Source organism: Trichosurus vulpecula, chromosome 4, assembly GCF_011100635.1.
Source record: "Trichosurus vulpecula isolate mTriVul1 chromosome 4, mTriVul1.pri, whole genome shotgun sequence".
NCBI classification, from domain to species: Eukaryota; Metazoa; Chordata; class Mammalia; order Diprotodontia; family Phalangeridae; genus Trichosurus; species Trichosurus vulpecula.
The window spans coordinates 380,038,587-380,053,385 of NC_050576.1; positions in this window are offsets into that span (position 1 = coordinate 380,038,587).

Here is a 14,799-nt window from a genome sequence, read left to right on the forward strand (position 1 = left end):
GTTGAGAAGAAGATTTTGGTGCTGACACCATATCAGAGGGAAAAAAAAATCTTACTGGGCTGCAAGTGATTGTCAGAGGCCACTGTGTCTAAAGTTCTGGATGGAAGACATTCAGCCAATGATAAATGTCCCTCAGACAGTTCAGTAATTTATGTGTTTGAAAGCCACATGCAGAGCTCTCAAGGTCAAAAGCTACGGAAACATTCCATTGTGTCATATAGTTGAGCCTGTTCTTTTGTGCAAATCTGTGATATTTACCAAAGTAAAAATGATCATTGTATCATGAGATAACCTTTCCACTGTAGAAACAAGATGACTGGAGATTTAATGAACTGAAATCATCCCATAAAGTGGCAATTTTATGTCCCATTATATATTTAGTAAGTTCCTAGTTTAATGGTTTTGCTCTAAATGTTTATTTTATAAAGGGAGAAAAGCACAGCTACATATTTAAGCTGATTTTCAATTATATTTTAACTCAATTCATTTCTAAATGCTGATCAGTGTTTAGAAGTAGCAAAGGTGGAGTAATGTAATTTATCCCAAAATTTTAATAAAATAATGTTTTATGTTCTAGATAAGTTTAAGAGAATATATTACTATAATTGGCAAAGTAAAATAATACAATTAGGCTGACTATTAATAAAGTTAATTCTTGATTAATAGCTATGCTTGGCTAAGTTATTTGTCTGCCTAATTAAGGGTTAACCAGAAAACCATTTATTCTTAGGGCTTTTACTATTTAAGAGTATCATATCATTTCTCTCACCAGTGAACTGATATTACATTTTTGAATGATTAAGTAAATAAGTACATAAACAAGTAATTTCAGCATCTTTATTTTCAGGAAGAATACAGCTTGGATAATTACCTTTCTTAATTAACTTTCTTTGGATTCTAACTTCTCCTTTTCATATATCTAGGACATTTTTTGTTTTGGCCCTAGTTCTTTAACTTTTCATCACTTTCTAAATTTCACTGATTAATAAACCACAGTTATAAGCCCTTAGCTACATGTATTTATTTTTAGTTCTGGAATAGGCTTGGAATTTTGGCTTTTATCTCACTATTGCCTTAATGTTATGATAGAAGTTCCACAAGCTACTATCATCAGAAGCATCACTGCTGATTTCCACGTTCCTAAAAGAAGGACTCCACTCCTGTGGAGACTGGAAGAGTTACTGAAAAGCAGACAACTAGGCATGAGGATTATGGAATTACAAGACATCAAAAAGATTGGGAAGTTAATTCTAAAACTAGGTGGATAAACTGATTTGAGCTTAGACAAGAGCACACCTTATCAAGAAAGTACAGCTCTGGGTAAAGGGGACTCTTGCAAGAACAACCCAGTATCTGGCTTACATGCTTCCCATGTTCCTACAGGCCATGTTTCTGCTTACAACCTATCTTCCATAGAGGTGTTAGCTAGAAGGTAAGTGAGTTTGAGTTAGAGAAGACCAGGAAGCTTGGTGCCTTGACTTAAAGACCCAGCATCAAAAAGAATATAAAGGCTATTTGACAAATACTCCTGGGAAAACTGGAAAATAGATTGGCAGAAACTAGGTCTAGACCAACATCTCACACCCTATGCCAAGATAAGGTCAAAATGGGTATATGATTTGGACATGAGGGATGATATCATAAGCAAATTAGGAGAGAAAGGAAGAGTTTACCTGTCAGATCTATGGAGAAGGAAAGAATTTAGGCCCAAACCAGATAGAGAACATTATGAAATGCAAAGTGGATAAATTTGATTTACACTAAATTAAAAAAGGTTTTGCACAAACAAAATCAATGCAACCATGATTAGAAGGAAAGCATAAAGCTGGGAAACAATTTTTACTATCAATGTTTCTGATAAAGGCCTCCTTTCTAAAATAGATAGGGAGCTAAGTCAAATTTATAAGAATATGAGTCATTCCCCAATTGATAAATGGTCAAAGGATAGGAACAGGCAGTTTTCAGATAAAGAAATTAAAGCTATCTATAATCATATGAAAAATGCTCTAAATCACTATGATTAGATAAATGCAAATTAAAAGAACTCTGAAGTAACTATCAGATTGCCTAATATTACAGAGAAGGAAAATAATAAGTGTTGGAGAAGATGTGGGGAAATTGGAACACTAATGCATTGTTGGTAGAGTTGTGAACTGATCCAACTATTCTGGAGAGCAATTTGGAGCTACACCCAAAGAGCAATGAAAATGTGTATCCCCTTTGATCCAGCAATAGCACTACTATTTCTGTAGTCCAAAGAGGTCATTAAAAAAGGTTAAATGACTCACATATACAAAGATATTTGTAGCAATTTTTTTGTAGGGGCAAAGGGGTAGAAATTGAGGGAATGTCCATCAACTGGGGAGTGGCTGAATAAGTTGTTGTATATAAATGTAACAGAATACTATTGTGCTATAAGAAATGATGATCAGACAGTTTTCAGAAAAACCTGAAAAGACTTACACGAACTAATGCAAAATGAAGTGAGCAGAGCCAGGAGAACATTGTACATAGCAACAGCAACATTGCATGATGATTAACTATTATATACTTAGCTCTTCTCAGTAATACAAGGATGCAGGACAATTCCAAAAGACTTGTCACAGAAAATGCTAACCACATCCAAAGAAAGAACTATAGAGTCTAAATGCAGATCAAGTATATTATTTTCTTTTTCTTTTTCTTTTTTTTTTTTTTGCTTTTTTCTTTCTTGTGATTTCCCATTCAGGTTCTGATTCTTCTTTCACAACCTGATTAATGTGGAAACATGTTTCACATCATTGTACATGTATAACCTCTGTTAGAGCGCTTTCTGTCTTTGGGAGGGGGGAGAGAAGGATGGGAAGATAAAAACTTGGAACTCAAAATTTTGTAATAATGAATGTTCAAAACTATCTTTACATTTAATTGGGAAAAATAAAGTACTATTAAGGAAAATAATAAAAAGTAAAATCCCTGGTTTAAAATTCCTAGGTCTCTTATACTATTTGAATCCAAAGAGAAACCAGAATCTCAAAGCTAACTTATTTTCATAAGTTTGGCCCAAGTCTGAATCTTTCATATATACATATACATACACATACGCATACACATATACATATATGTAGGCATATGTGTATATGCTTATATGTATCTATGTGTATGTTTGTATACATGTATAGGCATATGCATGTGTATGTATGCATGCTATATGTTTACATATATAACTTTGTATGTATGTACATACACATATACCCATACATGCATATATATAACACCTCTGTATATGTTCCTATGTCTATACACCCACATCCTTAATATCACCTCAATTTATTTTAATATGTCTTTAAAGGGCACAGAACAAAGTTAAACAAGTCTCTGAAATGATGAGATTTTAAAATTCCAATCATGAGTAATATCAGCTATGGTAATATATCTTTTCAAAATCCCTGAAATGTCCAAAATTGTAAAATTTTAACATATCATAGAATTGACCCATATCATGGATCCTGGAAGCTTATACCCATAGAACTTAATCTCTGGTAAATTCGACCAAGCTAGAAAGGTTTTCATTATGGCCTTGAAAAAAGATTGCCTGCTATCTGAGGAACAGTCCTGCTAAAGACTGAGAGGCACTCTGGTGAGCAGGCTAATGAATTCACAGACCATGGGGACTGATGGCTATAAATGAGTAATTTTTAAAAAGATTTTTAGGATACAACAGAGATGTTTTAAAGCACCTAATCCATTTTGAACAAAATTTGTTTTGTTTCCCATATGAATCAATGTAAGAAATGCCACACATTATAATTAAAAGAGTTTTGAGTTGGGAGTTAAGGGGCTTATATCTGAATCCTTGGCCCTGGAACTTAATATTTATGTGACACTAGGAAAGTTAACTTTTCAGGAACTCAGTTTCTTCACCTGTAAAAAAAAATGAAGATGAGACTAGTTTGTTTCTGATGTTCCACTTCAGCTTGAAAACTATGATCCTATTAAAATGCAAATATCCCTGGTAGTCTAACAGCTTTGTATGTGCCAACATTTCCCACTGGTTGCCATGGCCCATTTACTTTTCCAGGATCTGTCTGTAGAAAGGTACAAGGAACAACCATGAGCTGTCAAGTAGGCAAGACTTAATAGACTTACTCTAGATGCTCATGTAACACAGGGAACTCACATCAAGAAAGAAAGAAAAAATTGATGCTCATGTAACACAGGGAACTCACATCAAGAAAGAAAGAAAAAATTGATCCCAGGGTTTCAACTATTTTCATGAGACATTGATTTTTTTTTTTCTTCTGGAAATTTCCTCTCAGAAAGATGCACTGTCTATGTAATACTTGGATGAAATACTTCATCTAGTGAAGCATATTTAAGGCATGCATGCATCTAGGAATCAGTTGAGTCCATCCAACACAGATTGCGATGGCTTATAATTAAATCTCAATCACACATCCGCTTGTAGAATTCCATTAAAAAAAAAAAGAATTGGAAAATAGATGAAGAGGATGGTAATATTTCTTGGAGGTAGCACTTTATCCATTAAGTTATATATTATTTAGGGCCTAGACATACCCGTATTCAGTTTTGCGCCTGGAATAATGAATCTCATAATACTAGTAAAAAAAGATAAGTGCCTTGAGGGAAAGCACTATTTCATTTTCATTTTTTTTTTTATTCCCAGCAATATAGTAGGTATTTAATAAAATGTTTGATGAAAACTCAGAGGCAATTTTATTTTACTATGTAAAAGCAGCACTTATTTCATTGGGGGTGGATGCACCATTATTTTATTTTATTTTTTTGGTCTGACCTGTGATTTCACAAGTATAGTAAGGAAACTCCTTTTACCAATGAGGAAGTTTCTAATCTGCAGTTCTATAGACGCAAAAGTTTCCTGGGGCACTGAGAGACAAAATGACTTGTTCAATGGAATAATCAGGATATGTCAGAGGCAGCCTTGAACCAGAGTCCAATCTTACTCATAGTAGCAGAAGATGATCTTTGTAACTTGCTCTGACCCTCCTGAATCAGTACCTTCTGGTCAACTTTCTGGCAATGAGCCTTTCTGAAGTTGTGAAGGCTTATTCTCAGACAATAAAAACATATTCCCCAAATGAGCCTGTACTCAATGTCTTTTCCTTAAGAAAGTCAGAGTTTGAGGTCTGTTGCCCTATCTCTTGTGTAGACCCAGAATCATCTGTAGACTAAAAAAAGGCACTGAAATAGGACTTCAGTGAAGGAGACAATTAAAATGAATAATATATTTTTAAAACATATTTGAATCAGAAGCTCACAGAATTGAATGATTGTAAGTCAGGTTCCTTGGAAAAGGGAAAGTTATGGCTCACATGGTTCATTAGCTACTGGAAATTCTGATTTACATAAGAAAAACCCCATGTAGACAGGGAAGGCTAGGTTTGTTCATTCCTCATTCAAGCAGATTGACGCGTGTGTGTGTGTGTGTGTGTGTGTGTGTGTGTGTGTGTGTTTGAGAATGTCTGTGTGTCTTGATCCCTAAGGGAGAGAAGCAAACAGTAAGACAACAAAATAGTGGCCACAGTTCAAACCTAAAAATCATCTTTGCAAGTAAATAAAAGGTGTTTTGACTTCAATAGGTCTTTCCAGCCCATTCACAACTCTAGAGAGCAATTTCCACTAGGAGTATAACCTTTCAATGTAAAGGGAAGCAATGTATAGATAGAATAAATCTATTCAAACTCTTTCTACATACACAATAGACTAGCATAAACACGTTGTGAATCCTCCCCCCTGAATTTTTAACCAAGGCAGGTTGGGGTGGAGTGATTTATCTTATGTCCTAAAGATATAATTTGATTGTAGACTTATCAAAGTGTGAGGGAGGGGAAGAGGGAGGAGATACTCCTTGTCCCATCAAAATGTGTGACTTCCTTGAGTGCAGGGATTCATTCATCCATCTATCCATTCATTCATTCATGCACTTACTTATCCATCTATCTATTTGTTTGTTTGTTTCTTTTTGTATCCCCAATGCTTAGCATAGTGCCTAGATGGTAGATGCTAAATAATTTTTTTTTATTAAGTTGAAAAGAGCAAGAGCATTTTATTATTGAGTAATGTCTACTTTGATTCTTCAGGATCAACCTTTGGTTTCCCCACATTCCTGTGGTGATCTTTAAAGTGTACCCAATGAACTCACCCTACTTCCCAACCCTAGGAATCCTGATTATAGGAGGAGACCAGGATGACTGCCTCAGTATTCCTGAGAATTCAAGAGAAGAAAAAAGGGAGACAAGCAATTTTCCTCTCATAAAGACAAAGGGCATTCAAAATATCCTTAACACTTTATGACCAGAACCAGATGTGTGGAAAAGACATTCTCCTACAAGCTGTTTAAAATATCTATCTATATATAGATATAGATAACCAAAAATATTTCAAAGCCTAATTCAAAATTTCTCCTCTTCCCCTCTTTCCATATGTTATCAAGTACTATTTGATTTCCCAGCAAGGGTGCTCCATCTTAATCTCTGTTTGCTAGATGTTCTCTGTGTCATTTTTATAAATGAATTTTCATTCCTTTGTTGTTTTTTTTTTTCTTTTTTTTCTCACAGAAGGAAAACACATGATGCTTAATACTGTTAACACTGCCTCATATTAACTGTTCAGCTACTGACTAGAAAGAAGCACTTCTATTTTGGTTAGGCAATTTCCCTGTCTTCAAGGTATTTGTCAGGGTCCACTGGACAGTGAAGCTGCTTAATTAAGTACAAGTTCAAGATTGGGTGAGTCCATTTGTCTATGCTAGAACCTTTCTCAATCTCTCTCTAAAGTGAGAGTTGGCATTTTGTCCTTTGTTTGGGGACCAAGACATCCTTCTATATACATGGATACTAGCTGATGTTACATGCTTTTCTGCAGTTCTGGGATATAGATGCCTCATACTACAAAGTGATCATGGTCTCTCTTAGGACATGATCTTTGCATTCTTATCCATAACCATACATGGTCTCCACATCATTTCCCCACTAGTTCCCAAAGAAATCAACTCCTGCTCTAGCAGCATGACAAATTTCCTTGTGGAAACTAACAAAGTAATAGGGAAGTGTCTTGTATTTCTTTTCTCCCTCTTTGGTTAAAGCCTTTGGTGAGTAAACTGAATCCAGAGCCAAACAAGCCAGAAAAATAATGCTTTCCATTTTAACAAACCATTTTATGTCTTGATCTACAGACACAAAGTTCATTTTTGAGGCTTAGAGACACTGCTGCTATGTGGATTAGTTTTGTGGGGTCACTCACCTTTTCCTTCTCCTACAGACTAAAACATTGGCAGAAAAATCAACCTATACAAATTAGCTCATAGGAAAATCAGTGCTTTTTGGACATGCCAACCTAGTTATTTCTTTTTAATGATTTTGGGGCTAATGACATAAAATGATAGAGTGGTACAGTGCTCACTAGCAATAGATTAACTAGACTTTTCACAGTCAATGTAAGCTGTCTTCCAATGTCATTTCAAAAGACAAAAGATTCCTGAACAAAAGCTTCTCTTTCCCCCAAAACGCATACACACATGAACACATACACACACACGTACACACACACACTTCAATGACTTTGATGCTGCTTTATCAACCTCTCTGTACAATAACAGCCTCATAGATGGAGATTGATCTGTGAACCTATGCATTTTTATTTCTTGAAACTTTTTGGGTCCCATTTTGCCAGACCCTGTTTTATATGCAAGTCCAATATCTGTGACTTCATCATATCCATGTCCCCCCACCAGATACAGAAGCGCTTTGTTCTGCCTCTTTTCATGCTAGAGGAGTTTTTTCCTAGGGGTTGCTTCTTGTTCTAAAACATGAAAATGTGCGAAGCATAAAACTCCAGCTGTGAATACTTACCTCCCTGCAGTGTTAAAAAGTTCAATATACAAAACACCTGGTTTCAAGTAAAATGTACATCAAGATATATGGCAAAGAGACAGATTTAATATACCCCATAGGGCCCTTAGGCAGTTTTTAAATGAAAGACACAACACACTTTTTTTTTTCCAAATGAGCTTTTACTATTTCACAAATAATGAACTAATAAAATTCATACAGTTGAAGGGAAAGTGGTAAGAAAACATTAGAGAAGACCATTGTCATGTAAATGAAAGTCAAAGGGCAGAGATCACATAGGCCCATAGTAAATGTGTTTCTTACACTGCTTAGCAAAATCTCTTTATAAGTGATAAATCTGGTCCTGAAAGTGTGGAATTAAGTTATGAGAAGAGTAGATCTTTTTATTCTGTTGGCTTGCTAAATTATCATCTTTAATACAACTTATTAACTAGGAGATAAAAATGAAGTATTATTTTAGATGTAGATAGCCAACATAAGAATTTCAAATTAGTAATTTATATTTCATTTAATTCAAATTTCAATTTGAATAAATCAGATGTGCTATAATTTAGAAACGTCTGTTCCCTTAGGATTTGTTTAGAATTTTTTTAAAAAAACCTAAAAAGAAAAGCAGACACTCAGAAAAAAAAAAAAAAGACTTTTTGAGGTTTTCTGCATTACCACTTCTCCTTTAGGTCTGATAACTATCTGAATCCTGGGAAACATTTGGTTTTTTGAGTCTTGAGGAGAGAAGAAATGCTTTCATACTCCTGAGTCTCCTTGGCTCCTGGGCTTACATCAGGCCAAAGGGAGAAAATAATCGAGCTACTCCCAGGAGTCAGGTTCATTGTTTGTGGACATAGGGAAACTACATCTACTATGTATGCTTTGCTCTTGCTATGTATTTACACATACTGATGCCCCAGAGCATATAAGATCAGTCAGCTTTCCTTCTCTGTTTTACTTTATCTAAAGCTATAGTTCACATTGATCATGCTATCCTGGGCTTTATGTCTTGGAATGACTTCTCTGCTCAACTACTTTGTAGAATGGGGAGTAAAAAATTCTCTTCCATGACAAACTCATGCAAGGTATCTGCTATAGTTTTATACAAGTAAGTTCTCTGTATTCACTAATGGGCTGGTTCAGTGAAAACAGGACAATAGATTGGGGCATCCTATACTACTATACTGTAGATAAAATTATGGGAAACTTGCATCCTAAAAACCCAAAGGGTCAGAAAATATAAGTACCCAGATCTTCTTGTCTTCTACAATCTATATTTTATTTCTAAAAGATAAAAGGAAAGAAAAAAGAAAAAAAAATGAGAAGTCAGAAAGTTTCACCCCTCAATGGTTTGTTTTCTTCTATCACTTTTATTGAATGTTCTGAGCTCAATACAGATTCATATAATTTCTTTACATTTTTGATATTTTCAAGTTTGTATTGTGATTATTGATATTTTAATGATGTATCTCACATAAGAAAACATAGAGAGGTATGATCTACACAAGTCAATGGTCAATAAAGGTTCATGATTAAGCATCTACTATGTGCCAGGTGCTAAGCAATGGGGATACAAATAAGAAAGATAATCCCTGATTTCAAGGACTGTATAATCTAATGGGACAAGATAATATACACTCAGCTCATGAACATGATATTCATGGAGTTAAAACAAAGCTAAGTAGCTAATGAGATGTGAAGTTACCTGGAAAAAACTATGCCTTCTATAAAGAGATGCCTTGGGAGGAAGGTTCTGCCTTCTAGAGGAGCGAAGTAAAAGAAAGTGCAGAAGAGACATTAGCTAAATCAGTCTCCAAGATGATGAGATTTCAGGAGATAAGTTTATCCTATGTGCCACACCATGTTTGTGGAGCCAAACCAAGCAGAAGAGTTTATGGTAAAAATCATCGAAGAATGTTTTAATCATGCTAACTAAGATCTTGTGGTCAAATTATCTCAATGTTTTTATTCATTCTTTGAAAAGTGGTAGTTAATGAAATGATTCATGATTTATAGATAACACAAAAAAGACAGAGACATAAAGCTAATTAGTTTTATGATAAATTGGGGATCCAAAAGAAATGGTAGCCTAAAACATTAGTATGACTCAGAAGAATCAACTTCATAAATCCAAGATAGGGGTGTGTGGCTAGAGAGCAGTTCATCTGAAAATAACAATGGTTTTTATGGACTGTCTGCTCAAAATGAGGCAATAGTATGATACAGGTGGCAAAAAAGTTAATATCTTAAGCACTAAGGATTAGGATAACGATAGCCCTGTTCTTTCAATCTGAGAGTTTATCCTAGAAACTACAAATATAGAGTGTTGTGTTCAAAGCCTCTTATTTCATTCAAATATGCTGAGCTTGTGTTCAAATACTATATATTATGTTCAAATAAGGTCATAAATAAGTTGGAGATCATCCAAAATAGAGTGATCAAGATGGTGCAGAATATAGAGATCATTTCACAAGAGGATTAATTGAAAGACCTGGTGATGTTTAGCATAGAAAGAGAAAGACTTAAGAGAGATCTAATAGTTTTCTTGGAGTATACAAAAGATGGTCATGTAGAAGAAGTATTAGACTTACTATACTTAGTCCAGGGGTAAAGGTAGGATTGAAAAGTAGAAGTTGCAAAGACTCATTAGCTTCATATAAATAACACTAAAGAATCAGTGCTATCCTAAAGTCAGATGCACTGCCTTAGTAGAAGTGGTTTTCTTGTCATTAGAGACCTTCAAACAAAGAATGACCATTTGTTGGGCAACTATTATTCAGGAATGTTTTGGACTAGGTAACTTTTGAGGTACTTTTCATCCTTCAGATATTGTGATTTTATAATACCTAATTTGTTTGACATTGGAGAATAAAGTGTTTCCTCAACAAGAAACTCTCATAGATAAACAAAAGGTCTGCATTTAAATACAAATGTTAATTTTTATTTTGTCTTTTAAATGAAGGAGTTTTCTCAAACATATTTACTGTTTGCTTAAACTGAATAAATTGATGGCAAGTTAATATTTAATGTTTAAGCAGGATTATCTTTATTAATGTTATTTATGGTACTAGTGTTCTCAGGGCCAACTGGTATGTGAAGGATAGCATGCTATTGCATTTGATGGCTTCCCTCCTTGTGCCTCTCTCTTCCCCTCCTCCATACCCCAAAACTTGCACAAGTCCCAATTCACATATGATAGGTTCTGATCTAGGAAATAAAATAAGTGTTTTATTAGAATTCTGCTTGAAATATGAGTAAATATGCTTCATGTAGTAATGATTTTTGTAAGTAAAGGAGCTTTTAATTCATGGATTCTGTGTCATCAACTTTTATTTCTCAAAGCTGTAGAAAATGCTTTTTTTTTTCTTAAATTTTCTCACCTCGGTACTGACCTTTTAGCTCTACCAAATCCCTTCAATGCATATGTTTTTGGCTCTCTGTGCAACAGCCAAACCATCAATAAACATTTAGTAAGCACCTTCAATGAATGAGGCACTGCGCTAGGTGTTGGAGATAGGAATAAAAAGAGTGAAACAATCCCTACTCTCACTAAGTTCACCATGGTGAATAAAAAAGTGCATATATAAGTATGTCAGAGCAGGGGAAAGAGAATAAATACAAGGTAGTTACAGAGGGAATTGCCTTAGTGAGAGGAATCAGGAAAAATTTCCTCTAGAAGGTGGTGTTTGAGCTACATGTTGAAAATAGAGTACAGAATTTTAAAAATTGACATCAAAAGTCAGAACTCATCAATACTTTCAACGCTTAACTAAATCTACATGGGCTCAATTTTCTGAACAATTTACATAAAAAGGAACAAACGTGATTTCACAAGAGTTATGCAAAAAGAGAGGTATAAAGGAGACAGGGTAATTTAAATAGAGAATCACTGAATTTTAAAACCCCTAAAGACTTTAGCAGCCCTCTTGTTTTGTAGATGAGAATATAACATCCATAGAATTTAAATGACTTGTCCAAGGTCAAACAACTAGTTAATAGAAACAGAACTAATATCCGTGTTACCTGGCTATGTTCAATGTTCTTTCTATAGCATTATACTTTCTTCCAAATATAATATTATGCCAAAAAGTAATATAGTTAATTGTCTCTTGGATGATTCATAAAATATTTCATGATCTCATGTGCCTTAGTTCCATCAATATAAACATTAATAAGAAGTCCTTTCCAGCTTTAAATTTGTAATACACTGACTTTTATATGTTATTGTAGATAGTGCAAGTGTTAGGAATTGAGCTGAACCTATACTGACCCAATGATATATGTTTTACATTGCTTTTAAAATATAAAGATCAATATTAAAAAGAAAATTAAAATCACTAACACATCACCATCTTTCTACTTATCCTTGTATTACATATGTGAGAAATAGTTCTTGTTTTTCTTGTTCTTCTTCTCCTTTCTACTTCTCTCTTCTTCTCCTTCCTGCAAAACTAAATGCACTATACAGGCCTCATTCACAAGTTTCCTGTGAAGTCTTATGACCTTGACTCTGAGAAATAACTGATATTTGATACTTTTAACAAAACTAGTAAGAATACATGTTTATACTCATTTTGTCATTTGTTTATTATGTGAATTGCTTGAAAGGATAAGTAAGTAGTATCATTGCAATTTACAAATAGGAAAAATAAGATATGCTCTTACTAGAATGTGGGCAGAGTCTATATCTTATTCATCTTTAAATCTCTAATAGTGTCTATTACTATTTCTTGGCTACTGAAAAGCATTCAGTAATTTTTTTTAATCAATTATTTGTTCAAGGTCACTTAACAAATCCACAATGGATTTAGAACTTTAGCATATTGACATCATGACTCAACAACTTTGGATTGTGAAATGGAATCAGAACTAAAATTCTAATTCAGTTCTGCCTGACTGAACTTCCAAAAGGTAATGTTGTTTTTCAGATTTGCTTTTTCATACATTAGACCTATAGTAGTAAGGCAAAATTCATGACCTTGGAGAGGGTCATGGACATGCCTGAGTAGTTTGGAATCGTGAAGTATAAGGAATTCTCTAGGTAGAAGGTAGAGGAAGTATAACATTTATTTAGACTCTAGAGGATCAAATCCAAGGACCAATGCCCCCAATTTGATATAGTAGCAATAATATTCCAAAACTGGTAAGCCCACCTTACTGTGGTAACAAGGAAATTATAACAAAATATTACAGCAAGGAACTAAGACATACTGTAATTTGCTCCCACTGCTAGGGCCTTCCTGTAAAAAGTCACTCATGAATCCTAACTCTCTGCTCAGCACTCTCTCTTGTAGCTCTGCTGACTGCAAGTTCCTTGATCTCTGCAGCTCTCTCCTATTCAGCACTCTCCACTCTGCAGTTTCTCTCTTGATGATGGCTCTCCCTTTATGTCTGCTGCCTCAATGTCTTCTTGATGTCTGCTTTGGAATCCTGCTGCTCTCTACTCTGCTGCTCCTAGTTCTGCTGCTCCCAGTTCTGGGCTCTCTTTTTATGCAGTCTTAGCCTTCATCTGATTGACTAGAACTCAGTGAAGATACCATTGGCTCTGGTCTTAGCAACTCCCCTTAGGGCTCTGGGAGCTTCAACCCTCTGGCAAACTAGCAAACTAGCCTGGGGCCTCACCTCTAGTTAGTGAAAAGGTGTGGGCCCATCTCTAATCAGGCCTCCCTTTGTTGGCCCCACCTGAGGCCTATTCAATGGGTGGGAAAGATCTTTCACTAACTGATTGGCTGTACATTCCACAGAGCCCTTTTAAAAACAGCAAGTAGGAGAATAATACTGCTTTATTGCCAACTCTGAATCATAGGATAGGGGAGAAAAAGGGTAGATAGTCTTATTTCTCACTTCTTGTTCTGAATGCCTCCAGGAAGGATAAAAAAATATTGCTGCCTCCTCTCTTGGCACGTTGAAGCTTTGTTTAAGTTTGTTCTTTTGCCAGCAGGACAATGAGGTAACATGGGAGAAAGAGAATAGATTCATACTTTCAAAATTTGTCATCAGGCCTTCTGAATAATGAGCACTGATGCACAACTTTTCACTGGAAGTCATGTGGGAGACACACCATGCATAAATAACTAGTGGAGCTAGTTCTAGAGAAAATTCACTCCTTAATAGTATTTTTTGGGTTTGAATGAAATTATGCAAAATTGACATCTCTGCAGAATATATTTTAGATCTAGCGTACCACACTGGCAACCCATTCACAGGCACGGCAGGTAGCTTGATGCCTCCATAAGCTGATAAAAACTGGAATTGGATTATACCTTAGATCTCATTTAAACACAGTGAAAATAGTCTGATAAATACCAGCCTGCCCCTGGGTTGCCTAATTGTTGTATTATACAATGGTTTATCATGAGCTAAAAGGAAAAGGCACAACTTATCTAATATGGCATTATGACCTAACAAATAGTTAACAAGGCTGGATAAAAATACATTTCCAAATAATATTTTGCTTTCAACATACATAGGCAACTCAAAATGATATAAATACTTATAATAGAGAATAGTACTTCAAGAAAAGTATTGAAGGTAAATTTTGTGGTATATCTTAAATATGGATATATAAATTACAGTGAAGTTATATAGTTAAGGAAAAATTGATATCAACAGCTAACTCTGTGTCATCAGATGAAAAGAAATAATTTAGATAATTCAAGTCAACAAATATTTATTGAATGATTGCTATTTTCTAGGCAATATGAGAAGTTATTTGTTTCAGGACATGATGAAAGTTAGGAGTGAAACTCATAGAGGAATGAATTAAAGTCAAAATGTATTATTTTCTTCCACTTGCAAAATTGTTTTATATCTCCAAATAATTATTCCTTCCACAACATCCCTTTTGTCTTTTGAAGTGTATATGGAATGGAGGAGAATAAATCTTTCATAATTGGACCAAGTATTAAATTAAAAAAAACATTGGCTATATTACCAATTA